We start from the raw sequence: 13,181 nt of genomic DNA, 5'->3' as shown, positions 1-13,181 counted from the left end.
GTTGCCCCGTTTTTTGGGGCACAGCATAAACATGCCTCACTTACACACCCCAGATGCTCTATTAATGTTCCCCAAGAACTTTACTCCTGACATTGACAAGTCATTGAGCGTCCCAGGCTGCTGGAAGCTTGTTGAAAGTTATCCCATAAGGAAAACATAACTTAACAACAGATTAAAAGCGAATAAAGGGAATACACCCCTCCCCCCCCTGCATTCCCACACGGATCTCGCTGAATCTCTGGTGCCAGCTCATCGACATTCATCGACATTCCATTCCATTCCTCAGTGAAATATGCTAAATATTATGACAGCATCAAATCATTGCACAACCAGTGAAGCCACCCACCACACAACTACCAGATAGAGGCCAGGAAAGGGGACAGGGGACAGAGGACAGAGGAACCCCAGCTGGTTTGGCCCGTCTGGCGCTTATTAAACTGAAATCCCCGCCTCAAGTGCCTGCCATTGTTTCTGCAGTTAACAATTTTTGCAAACCGCCGAGCAAATTATTATTATTTTTCCTTCTCAACCGGCTCTGGAAAAGCTTAGAGTTTCAGTGGCAGACTTTTCGGGGCCTGCAGCGACTGTCGAATGCTCTGAAAAATGGGGTATATATAGGAAACCAATTGAAAATTGGGAAAATATTCATTGGGGTAGAGCTTCTTTGCGGATCAGCTTGAGTGCCTTTATAGATCATAGCTTTTCTGAGTGCAAGAAACCCTTTTCCATATCTTTTCTTTTCAGTTCATCGCATAAAAATCATTAGATGTCCATACGGATAGTAAATTCCTATCTCAGGGTATATAAAACCCGGCTTTATCCCGACTTTCTGTCGTTTTAGTATCTCTTCTTTTGTATAAATATAATTTTTATATTTTTTTTGGTACTACTGCTAGCGCAGTTGGTTGACAATTTCATAAGCCAACGAAACGCGGACTCTTTGTCTCCCAGTGGCTCCCTTTCTTCTTTCTCTCTGACTCTGCCACCGACTTGTCCTGTGCCTCGCCCACGCCTCTGTCTCTCTCTGCGTTCTGCTCCGGTTCCATCCCGAGCTGTGGGGCCGCGCGTGGCTATATAATTGAATGTCTCAGGTGTTTTGTCAGACATTGCTTAAGCCTTTGCCGGGGATTTTGTGCCATGTCCCTGGCCAAGCCCGGTCCGGAACCCAATTCCGGATTGCCTTTTTAAAGGTCCCTTAAAGTGTTGCATGACTACTATTTGGGTGGTTCGGGGTGCGGGGTTCGGGGCTGGGGGGGGCCCGCGTGTGACATTCAAATCCGCGTGGCTCATTCGCCCCTGCCCCTACAGGGGCCTGCTGGAGGGGTGGCCTGTAGCCTAATTAAAACATTCATCTTCATTTTCACCTTTTGCCTAATTAATTCACACAAAAATCAACTAAATTAATATGAAAACCAAGCCAAAGAAGCTGACAAGCTGCTGACCAGGCTGCCACTTTCTCCTACCCCTCCCATCCGCCTCTACTCTTCATGTTATTGCTTTTGCCACTCCGCAGTTGCTGCTGTTGTTGTTGCGGTTGCTGCTGCTTTTTCGGACGCTAACGAGAATTAATGGTTTGCAGTGTGGCACACAATTACGACAGAGGGAAAATCTTAGGTAAGCAGCAGCAAAATTGTCACCAGGCCCACGACAGAGAGAGCAACCCAAAACAAAAAAAAGGAAGGAAAGGGAAGGGAAGGGCAGGGGAGGGGAGGCAGGAGGAAATACAGCTCCACATAATTGGCTTTGGGGCACGAATGGAGCGGTAGCGGGGGGGATTCTCTAGGTGGGCCGTGTCAAAAACTGCTCAATTTACGCGTCGTGAAATTAATTTATGCCCAATGCAATAACCCCGGCAACGTCAATAAAATACATTAAGGCCAGGACTACTTGGCCAGGGATTGAGTCGTGAATGGAGTGAGTGGGCGGAGCAGGAGAGGCAGGAGCGGGCAGCGAGGGGGTCTGACTAAGGCCAGGATCCTGCCTAATTGCGCTTTGTCAATTTGAAATTAAAATTGCGCCCCATACACACTTACATACACAACGGAACAAAAATATATATACCCAAAGGTGCAGGCACTGAAAGAAAATCTAAGATGGTTAATCAAATATGCGTTAATAAAGTAAAATGAAATAAAAATAATTATAAAATAAAATCCATGTTGGAATTCTATATTCCATCACATTTGTATCATTATTTGGGCCCTAAATTAAATTTAAAAATTTGGCGTAAGACAATGAACTGAATTCTTGATTTTCTGAAAAAATTTTGCTGAATTACTACGATAAATATTACTTAGGCATACTCGATAATATACAAAAACATATGTATGTAACTCTTAGATTAAAAGAAAAGGGAAGGACTAGCTTGTGGATATAGGTCGTAGATATATATGACACCCATTTCCATATTAACTTAATGATATTGTGGTTAGATGATAGACAAACAAATCACTGAATTTTAGCGGTTTGGAATGATATTTAACTAGAATGTCTGGAGTTTGGAAGCCCTTATCTTAGAATATCTTATATTTATAGACGTAGAATAGAAAAGCCACTGAAAGTCCAAACAATTATCTTTTAAAACCATCAAATGTTTTGGATATCGGCTCTGCAAATGCCGAGCGAAAATTATGACGGCGTTTTTGAATTTTCAAAAAAGATTTTAGAGGTTTACGGCAAATTCAAGGCATGAGGATATGATCTACTCCTCTAGTCCTATAACCTAATTTTTGTGTGTTATGTGTTCATACTTTAAAAAGTTAGTTCTTGGCTGTTGGGTCTTCCGTGAGGGACTAAAGGCTTACGGATGTTAATAATACTTAAACGGACTCCACCGTTGATGCTGATATTGTCTGTGATATGTATAGCGTGGAAAATGTTTCCTCTTCTAGACAATATCCCTCTCAGTTTTTTCCAGTGCATTCATCTATACATCCACATCGACTTTCACGTAGCGTAAGAAATGCGCCTTGCAAAAAATTTCCATAATTTAACGATCTAAATGCAAGTGGCGCAATTGAAGCGTAATTAGACTCTGCCACTCACTCACCCTCGCATGCACACACACACACCCACACACGAACACCAACACGGTAGTGAAAGGTCCTGGAACTGCCGCTAATTGGTTTCTGGTCAGCAGCAGCGACGGCGGCGAGATGCTGGGGGGCCAGGGCCAGGGCTGCCAGCTTTCAGCAAGCGCCAATTAAAAACGTGCTCACATTATGCTTTATTGACTTCTCCCGCTCTGGCAGCATCCTGGTGGCCGTGTATCCCCCGTTTGCCATTCCCGTTGCAGCATTCTTTTTGTATCTTCAATGCCCAAAGGACGCGCTACCTGAGGGTTAGGGTGGCAGAGCGGTAGCGGTCTATGTGGGCGTGCCTTTTAGCAATAATAACGTCCTCGGTTGGCCATAAAACAAATCATACAAGTTTATGGTCACCTTACCTACATTGTCCACTGCGAAACTTTATCTTTTTATATGCAGCATTATTGCCACAGATTAGACACGGGATTTAGTACAATGTCCACACAGATACGCACGCACACACACGCACACAGGTAGAGGGAGATACACGCATCCACACTCGCATGCGTATCCCAATGGAGGGAGGGCTAAGGTTTTTTCGATTGCCAGCAGAACGAATTAAATATGACCATTTGTATAATAGGTCGAAAGACTCGAAAGGGCAATACTGGCTTGCGGATATCCTAATACAATTGTGGACAGTCGAGGGCTAAGCGAATAAGGGGCAGTGGCAGATATGTACAACCATGTTGTTCCTCGACAAATTCGAATGCAAAATGCATGACATTTTCTGTTTAATTTTCAGTTGGCTAAGTGCTCGGACTTAACTCCGGCTCTGCACGACAGCAGCAGCAGCAGAAACAAGAACCAACAACGAGCTCCACTGCTGCCGTGCTGGGGGATTTGAATGGTTTTGGCCCAGGGATTGGCTGGGCCTACACTGAAGATTGCCTGGCATCAGATCCACAGCCACTGGGCCTCAGATTACAGACGGCTGTCTGTTGTTTTTTACCTTTTATTTTCAGAGAATAAAGAGCTGCTGTTGGCTGAATTCTGTGCAGGTTTTTGAAGAGATATTTTCGTTACAATGTGGCTGTAAGATGGGCCAAAGACTTTCCCAAGTATCCTCGATATCAGTACTATTTCTAGTGCCATGATGGAGCATTTCAGTGCTAGGTACTTTTCTTAGGAAGTATTTCTCAGAAGCCCAAGCGTTGAATATTCCCAATTCTTTCAGGAACTGACAACTGTCCGCTGGGATTCTCATTTGATGAAGTTATTACTGGACCAAAGGCCATAAATAACCATTTTTTAAGGCATAAAAATGGCGACAGAAGTGGCAAAAGCCACAGGGAAAGAAGAATGAAGGCGGGCGGAGAGGCAAATGTAAATTAGAAGCCAACTGTGACTGTCTAGATAAGAATGTACTTATATACGAGTACGAGTACGAGTACGAGTATATATGTATGTATCTTTCAGCGAGGGAGAGGGAGAGTGAGGTGAAAAGGAAGTGCTGCTCGTCGCTGATTGCTCAGATGCTGTGGCACCCCACACCCACACCCGTAACCGTACCGTATACGGCTCGTGCTCCACGGCGGGCACCAGTGTGCGGCATTTTATTTCGCATTAAGAGATTAAGATCAAAATTAAAATTTAAATTACCACGCGACACGCTGCGTGCTGTCTAAGTATCTGTCTGTGTGTGTGTGTGTCTTCTGTGTGTGTGTGTGTGTGTGTACGAGTATCCGTGTAATGTCAACATTTTCTTTGTTTTTTTCCCCCATTTGATTACCTTAAATTGCAGCCACAGTGCGGGGATTCCTTGGATTTGGAGAGAGAGTATTCTTTGCGTATGAAAACATGGTAAATGTAATTAATTTGGCTCTGAGTACGAGTACTTCCTCCAGCAATGGGCGAGACTGCCTGATTGACTGACAACTTAATTGGCTTTCTCGGAAATCTTCTGGCAAAACTTGCAATACGGCAACTCGATTTTCTTGCACGGCAAAATCTTTATGAAAGCTAGGAGCTAGAGCGGCCAAAATGGCTGCAACTGCTGCTGCCGCCGCTAATGGTTGCTCCTGATTGAGCTGTAACCGAAACTTGCCACAATGTCAGTATCAGTATCAGTATCAGTGTCAGTATCAGTCTCAGTTCCACCTGGGTTCCACGCCCCAAAAAAAAGTGCCTGCCACTGCCACTGACGCAATGCTAAATCCTTCCAAGAATCCTTTGCAGAGCCATAGAAAAATTTATGAGCACTCAAGTTGATTCAATTTAAAATTTTTCCATCTCCCTTACAACTTTATGCCCGCCTCCCCTACACCCCTCTCGGTTGCCTTCAGCGGCAGCCACAAAATGTGACGCTGACGTCTCATTTTTTTAATTAGGCTAAGCCCATGCCTAAAGCCAAGTTGCCAACTGTGCCGGGTTCTGGCCGGTTCTGGTCTGCCCTGGCCTGCTCTGCTTCGACTTGGACTGGTCCGCCCGATGGCTAATTGTGTGGAAGGGTTGTGCAGGCGAACTGGAGACGTGGCTCGGTTTCCGTTGCTCTGGAACAATGCAAAACTTTTGGCTCTTGTTGTTTTGGACATTTCCACAAAAAATAACAACCAAAAAATGGGGGGAAAACTAGCAGAAGAAGAAGAGCAGTCGGTGAAAAGTTTGGCGCATTTTGAGTGGCATCAATTTTGACATTTACCTGCAGCAGCGAGGTGGCAAGCAGGAGCTCTGCGAGAGAGAGAGAGCGAGATTCCGGGGCACCTTTTGGTGTAAGCCGATTTCAAGCAATTTCCACTTTGGTGTTTTTCGGACAAAACTTTTCCTGATATGCCCAATCAGGGCCGGGTGGAATATTATGAAAAGCCAGAGAAAAACCTGTAACTAAAGTCGTGGCGAGGAATGTGTCAGGATGTGTGCGTGTGTGTGTGTGTGTGTGTGTGTGTGTGTGTCTGTAAAAATTCCAGCAGCAGGGCTTTTGTTTTCCTCACTGATGTTGTTTTTCGGTTGGCTTTCTTGTTGTTGGAAAAGTTTTTGGCGCAACGGGCACGGAAGTTGCAGCATTTCGAAGGGGGTGGCGGGTGAGGGGTGAGAGGGGGCTTGAGCGGAAGTGGCACATGCAAAGTGCAAAAGCTCGTTGAATACAGCCTGGCCTTAAAGATGCCATAACCGTGTTTGTGTGAACGTCTGTGGGTGTGTGTGTGGGGCTGGGATGTCAAAAGTTTTGTTAAGTAAAACCTCATGTGCATCTAATTAAAAATATAAAAAACTTTAGTTTAAAGCCGCCAAAGAAAACTTTGTCTCCTACGGAAATGAGTCTGTGCTCCAATGTACGAGTGTGTGTGTGTTTTTTTTTTTTTTTTTTTTTTTTTTTTTTTTTTTTGTTGTTGTGTGACTACAGGAAAGCTTCATGCCGACTCAGCCGAAGCCGAAGTGAGGGACTCTAACCGCTCTAAAACCAACCACACCTATCCCGGATCCCGGCGGTACTGTCGCGAGATATTACTTCGCCGGGGGGAGATGCCCGTAGGGCTCTTCTCTTAACAATCTCCTTTATCCTTTATCTCCTAGCATTGCGTGCTCTTTCTTCGCGACGCAGTTTGGTAGCCATAGTTACGGCCATGAATCTAATCGCGGCCCAGTTTCCTTCCGACTCTAGCAGGCATTCTGCCAGGTTTGTCACCGCTGGCATTCTTCCAAGCTTGTTGCTTAGATCCTCTCGTTCTTGCCGAAATCTTGGACATTCGAAGAAGCAGTGCTCTGCGTCTTCGATGACCCCTGCGCAGACCACGCAGAAGGGGTCGTCCTCGTGCTTAAACCTATGCAGGTAGGCTTTAAAGCAACCGTGTCCTGTCAGCAGTTGTGTCAGGTGATACTCCACTTGTCCATGGCTACGGTTCAGCCAACTCTTCAGGTCTGGGATTAGCCTATGGGTCCATCGCCCTTTGCTGCTGTTATCCCACGAATCTTGCCATTGCAGGATTGTGCGCTGCCTTAAGGCACCTCTGGTGTCCTGGTCCGTAGTCCCCAGGGTTCGCTGTGCCCTGATTCCTGCGGCTTCTCTTGCCAGCAGATGGATGGGAATCATTCCTGCTACCACAAGTGCGGCGTCTTGGGATACCGTTCTGAATGCGCAACACACCCTCAGGGCACACAGCCTCTGGACTGCGTTGCATTCTCGGGCATATGTTTTATGCTTCATTGCATCAACCCATATTGGTGCCGCGTACATTAGCGTTGAGCCAACTACGCTCGCTAGTAGCTTTCGCCTTGGCTGTTTCGGGCCTCCGGTGTTGGCCATGATGCGGGATAGGGCCACTGCCGTCTTTCCTGCTTTGCTGCTTGCATACGCCATGTGATGCTTGAAGCTGAGTCTGTGGTCAATCATGACCCCCAGGTACTTCAGGCTTGGACTGGAGCTAATAGTGCAGTCTCCTACTCGGATCGTGGCCGTCTCCACTACTTTCCTACTGCTTATGAGCACCGCCTCCGTTTTGTGGGTGGCTAATGCGAGATCCCTCCCTGATAGCCATGTTCTGGCTCTCTCTACCGCGTCGTTGCAGATTTCTTCCGCCGCTTCTTTCTGTTTTGCCACTACGACTATCGCTATGTCGTCGGCAAAGCCTATCACCGTTGCGCCCATTGGCATATCCATCTTGAGGATTCCATCATACATGATGTTCCACAGCAGCGGGCCGAGGACCGATCCTTGGGGAACTCCTCCAGTGATTTGGTGCTCACGTGTCCCCTTATCCGTCTCATATATGAGCAATCGGTCTCTTAGGTAGTCCGCGATGATATTCTGCAGATACGGCGGTACTTGAAAGTTTCTCAGTTCTTCTAGTATGTGATCCCAATTGGCAGAGTTGAATGCATTTTGGACATCGAGTGTTGCCACTATGCAATACTCTTTGGTCCCGTACATCCACCGGGTGCCATCGATAGCTCGCTTTGCTATCTCACATACCTCGCCGATTGCGTCCACCGTGGACCTGCCTTTGCGAAACCCGTGCTGTCTCGGTGAGAGCTGATGCGTTACTGCCTTCTCCAGCCTGGTGTGGATTATGCGCTCGAGGATCTTACCCACTGTGTCGAGCATGCAGAGTGGTCTATAGGATGATGGCTCCTCGGTCGGCTTGTTCCCCTTGGGTAAGAGGACTAGCCGCTGTCGCTTCCATGGTCTGGGGAAGGTCCCTTCGGACATGCACGCATTGAATAAATCCACGTACATTTGTGGATTGGTCTCAATAGCCGTGCGGAGAACGGCATTTGGGACCCCATCAGGTCCTGGTGCTTTGCCGTTCTTTATCCGTTGTAGAGCTTCGAGGACTTCTGCTCCCGTGGTGGCTTCTATTTCAGGTGGCGGTATTCTATCCATCACCCTCTGGCCTGCCACTTTCTCTGGGAATAGGGTTTCTACTATGTTAACCAGCAGATCTGCACACATTGGCGGCGGGGGACTGAACACTCGCAGTCTCTTCATTACCAGCCTGTATGCGTAGCCCCAAGGGTTCGCATCTGCGTCATCGCAGAGCTTTTCGAAGCATTTGCGCTTGGCATCTTTGATCTGCCTCTTCAAGCAGCGTCTGCTTTCCTTATATTCTCCTTGGAGCCTCTCGAATTCCGGGGAACCTCTCGAACGCTGGTACAGTCGTCTTTTCCGCTGGCACTCCTGCCTGGCGCTACCTATTGCAGCGTTCCACCAATAAGCTGGCCTGCGGTTGTTCAGGCTTCTTCCTTTCCTTAGCATGGAGGCATCACATGCTTCCAGCGTATGTATAGCCAGTTGGCTTGCTCTCTCTTCAGCCGTACCGTTGGTCTCGTAGTCCTCAAACATGGCCCGGACCATATCCGGCTCTAGCGTTTCGGTCTTATAACCGATCCGCTTGCCAATGAACGGGTTAGGTGCGCCCGCTTCCTGGATTTCACATATGAGGGCTTGGTGGTCACTCCCGGTGTATAAGCCACTAACTTCCCACGTTGTCCTGCGGCTGAGGCTGCTGCTCACGAACGTAAGGTCTATTATAGACCCCGTTCCAGCTCTGCCGAACGTCTGCTGTGTGCCTGTGTTCAGCAGTACGGCATCCAACGTCGCAAAGCATTCTAGGAGTGCCTGTCCCCTTGGGTTCGTTCTCGGGCATCCCCACTCCGTCGCCCAAGCATTGAAATCGCCGGCTATGAGCGTAGGGTGTTTCTCCCGCGCGTCTTCAGCAATCCTTTCCAGTGCCTGCGTCGCCTGCTGTAGGCTGAGGCTCGGGGGCAGGTAGCAGCTATATATGTGCACTCCATTTATCCGGGCTCTGGCGAATCCGTCTCCGACGTATGTTTGCAGTAATTGCTGTGTGGGACTCGCACAGCTCCATATCGCTGCCTTCTTGCTCGAGTCAGCAATCCACTCTCCCGAGTTGCGATTCCGGTATTGCTCGCTTATGACTGCTACATCTATACGGTGCTCCCTTATTGTCTGGTCCAGCAGCTGCTGTGCCATCTCGCAGTGGTTGAGGTTTAGTTGGATGATTTTCATCTATCCTTCATTTGCTGCATCGCCTTTTGGTACTGCGGGCACCTCGAACTCGTCGTTTGGTGCTTCGGGTCCTTCACCCGGTGGCGCTTGCAAAGAATGCAACTTGGTTCGTCTTTGCAATCTTTGGCCTGGTGGTCGGCTCCTGCGCAATTGTAGCAGCACTTCGTGAAGTCTTGGCTGCTCTTACAATTAGGCGCGATGTGGCCAAACTCCATGCACTTGTAGCATCTTCGGGGAGTTGACTTGGGTCGTATTCTACAATACCCCCACCCCAGGCGAATTCTTCCTTTCTCCAGGAGTGGCTTTGCTATAGCCGGTGGAACTTTCAGGGTCAGGGTCTGCGTGCTCCTATAGGCTGGTCTGATGGAGATGGCTGCGGCCTCGCATATTTCCACCCCTGCCTGCGCTTTGAGTTCCGCTAGGACTTCCTCTTGGGTGGACACTTCGTCTATGTCCCTTACCTCCAAGATGACAGTTTCGGTAAGACTCCTTACTTCAACCGTGCTTCCTAGCGCTTCCTTGACTGCTGCCTGCATCTCTTGGGTTCTCGGGTCCGCCGATTTTTCCAGCATCAGCAACAGCTCTCCTTTTGCTGTGCGTCGCACCCCTTGCACCGATTGCCCTAGCTTTTTAAGACTTGGCTCTGTCTTGACCTTCCTTAGGATGTCTGCATATGAGACAGTGCCGGTGGCGGCGATGACTATTGCATCGCTGCGTGGCGGTCTTGGTCGTTGCTGCTGCTTTGGCTTTGGCCTTTGCCTGGCTACGACCTTCACCCACCCTACCTCTCGCTCATTTGGGGCGTCCTCCGGTCCCTTGCGAGCTACGGCGTCCCTCATTTGGCCTTCCTGCGGCTTCTCCTCCGTCTTTTTTGACTTCTTGGGTCCATGTTTTGGCTTCTTCGGTCTTGGGGACGGGGACGGGGACGGGGACGGGTGGGTGGTGTTCCTGGGCTCTGGCCGTGCCCTCTTTCCCGCCCTCTCCGTCACTGCCGGCTGTGCAACCTTGGCTACAGCCTGCTCCGCAGAGATCGCCTGCCAGCACGATTCCAACTCTCGCTGCAGATATTCGATCTCATCCACCAGATCCCTCATTGGGTTCGTGATGGACCTCTTTGGGAGCACCATCAGCTTCCTCAACTCTCTGGCCTTTTGGCCCAAGCTCGCCAAATGCGCCATGGCCCTCTCCTTCGGGTCTGCTTGCTCCTCTTGGGGGCGCTGCAGCGTTGGAGGAGAGGATCTTGCGCGCTCCTCCACTGCTTCCGCCGGCTGGTTTGGCGATCGCGCCAGAGCATTTCTCCGGCGAAAGGGATTCTCCTCATCCCAGGCGAATGAGCTTGTCAGCGGAGTGCTGCAAGCCGCAGCTTGTTCCCGCTGATCGCTCATCTCCGATCTGGCCGTTGATCTGGCAACTCCGGTTGCTGCGGCCGCGCCCTCTATTGGCCAGACGCTGTCGTTTTCCAGCACTTAGCCTCCAGTCAGCTGTTCTTCCGTCGTTTTCCAACACCACTTGCGGTGTGCTTGGCCAATTTTGCCCAAAAACAAAAAGAAGGCAGCAACCAACAAGTGGCGCCAAGAATCACAGCGAAGAAGAATAGGAAAACAGGCACTTACCTGCTCCTCCTTCCCCCCCCTTCGGCCTATGGCTCGACGGCGTCCCACTGGGATTTCGGCCAGTACTATTGGCCAGGTGGCCGCTTCTCTGCTTGCGGACTTGCGTTCCGCGCAGGTAAGTAACGCAGCACTACTATGGCTCGCGCTAACTACTCTTTGCCTCTTTTCCAGGCTAACTTCCGACGTTTTCCACTGAATTATACGGAACGATTTAAAAACACGACCGCACTCACTAGAATACACAGACTGTGTGTGTGTGTGTGTGTGTGTGTGTGTGTTGGCCATAAAGCTAAGGGATTGTTGCCTCCTGCCGCTTCTGCTGTTGTATTTAAAAGTTCCTTGGCATGTTTATCAGCCCCGAATGTGCTATGGGATTTTTCGCAAATGAGCTGCCAAATTGGCGTAACTTTTGCGTGCGTGGAAGGTGACAGCCGCACCGCAAACGGAAACCAAATGCAAAAAGCTTTAAAAAATTTGCATGGTTAATTAGTTTCTCAGCTGTAATTGTCAGCTGCCTGGAAAAGTAGATACCAGAGCGGGGTTGAGGCTCATATCTAGTGATTCCAGATACAAAACTGATCCGAGTTTAAAGCTCTCGAAGGGATGGAGCTCAGACACGCCCACTCACACACACACACACACACGCTCATCAAAGACAGAAAGAGTTGGAAACGAGAGGCAGGAACTCGCCGAATCCTATGACACCCTTTAAGATGTCATTCGTTCGTTAAACATACATTTTCATGGGCATTGAAGTACCTCTTAATAGAGCTTTAGATCTCTGGGCCTTCAACCTTTACCCAATTTCAATATATCCCTTCCACAGGGTATTTCAAAGGGGCAGCACAGCCTCTGGCGACAAGTCAAGAGCCTAATGGCTTGCCTTTGACTACGAAACGATCGCTAACAGCAACAGCACCAGCGGCAGGGAAACTAAATAGCGAAAAAAAGGAGGAGGATGGGAACACTCATGACTCGAACAGAAACGGAGCAGACCAGACCAGCCCGGACGGAGCCAGTGACAGCCGCAGCCACAGACCATTTGAGTGACTGACTCTGCCTTCGACTTGCACATGTTGCCCCCAAATATCCTGCAGCACCAGCTCCTGCTCCTGCTCCTGCTCCGCTTCTATGTCTGTTGCTGCATTTACTTCTCCCTTCTCTCTGGCAGATCCTTCTACTCCTGCTCCTCCACGTCGATGTCATTAATGCAACTGGAAGCTTGACCCTTTTGGACAGACCAGAATCCTTTTGCTGGCCTCCCTCCTGCCGGAACGCTTGCTTTCTGAAACCCATTCCTCACTCTCTCGATGCTCGGCGTTGGCAAAAAATAACAAACGAGCACAACATGAGCTGAAAATAAGATTTTTGAGTCGTTTCGTTTTGTTGCGCTTATGTTTGTTTGCCATGTGTGTGTGTGTGTGTGTGTATCTGTGTGTTCAGAGTCTGCATGTGCATGTGAGTGCTCGTCCTAGTCTTGGTGGTGGTGCTGTCGTCGTCGACATCGTCTGGCTGACTCTGCGCCTCACTGGCTGATGTATTCATGAAATCGTGTGATTAATGGCTCGCACAACATTTGCACACACTGCCCGGATAGCAGCCACGAGAGCCGCTCCTTCTCCTCCTCCTCACGCTCCTCACGCTCCTTGTGTTCCTGCTCATCCCCGTCCTGGGCGACAGGCGGCGTATCTGTCTGCGTGCAGATAAACATGCCCGAGCACGAGAACGGGCACGGGCACAGGTCCAGGTCCAGCCGTTCCCCCACAATCTCCTCCAGCAACCGCTGTGCATGCAAAACGAGCGAAAGGATATGTGTGGCCGAAGATGGAGGGGGATAGGGAGAGCGAGGACCAACGACGACATTGGTCACAAAAATTTTCCGGCTCTGCGCGTTTGTCTGCCATTTTATCTGAGCCAGGCCGAGGCCGAGGCCGAGCCATTCCGATCCGAGCAGCAAGAGGCGTTGAAATTAACAAACATCCTGGCTTCCTGGCATCCTGGCATCGTGGCAGCCCGGAC

This window comes from Drosophila persimilis, unplaced genomic scaffold (assembly GCF_003286085.1).
Source record: "Drosophila persimilis strain 14011-0111.01,24,50 unplaced genomic scaffold, DperRS2 tig00000000-arrow-pilon, whole genome shotgun sequence".
Lineage (NCBI taxonomy): Eukaryota > Metazoa > Arthropoda > Insecta > Diptera > Drosophilidae > Drosophila > Drosophila persimilis.
This window is presented reverse-complemented; position numbering follows the sequence as displayed.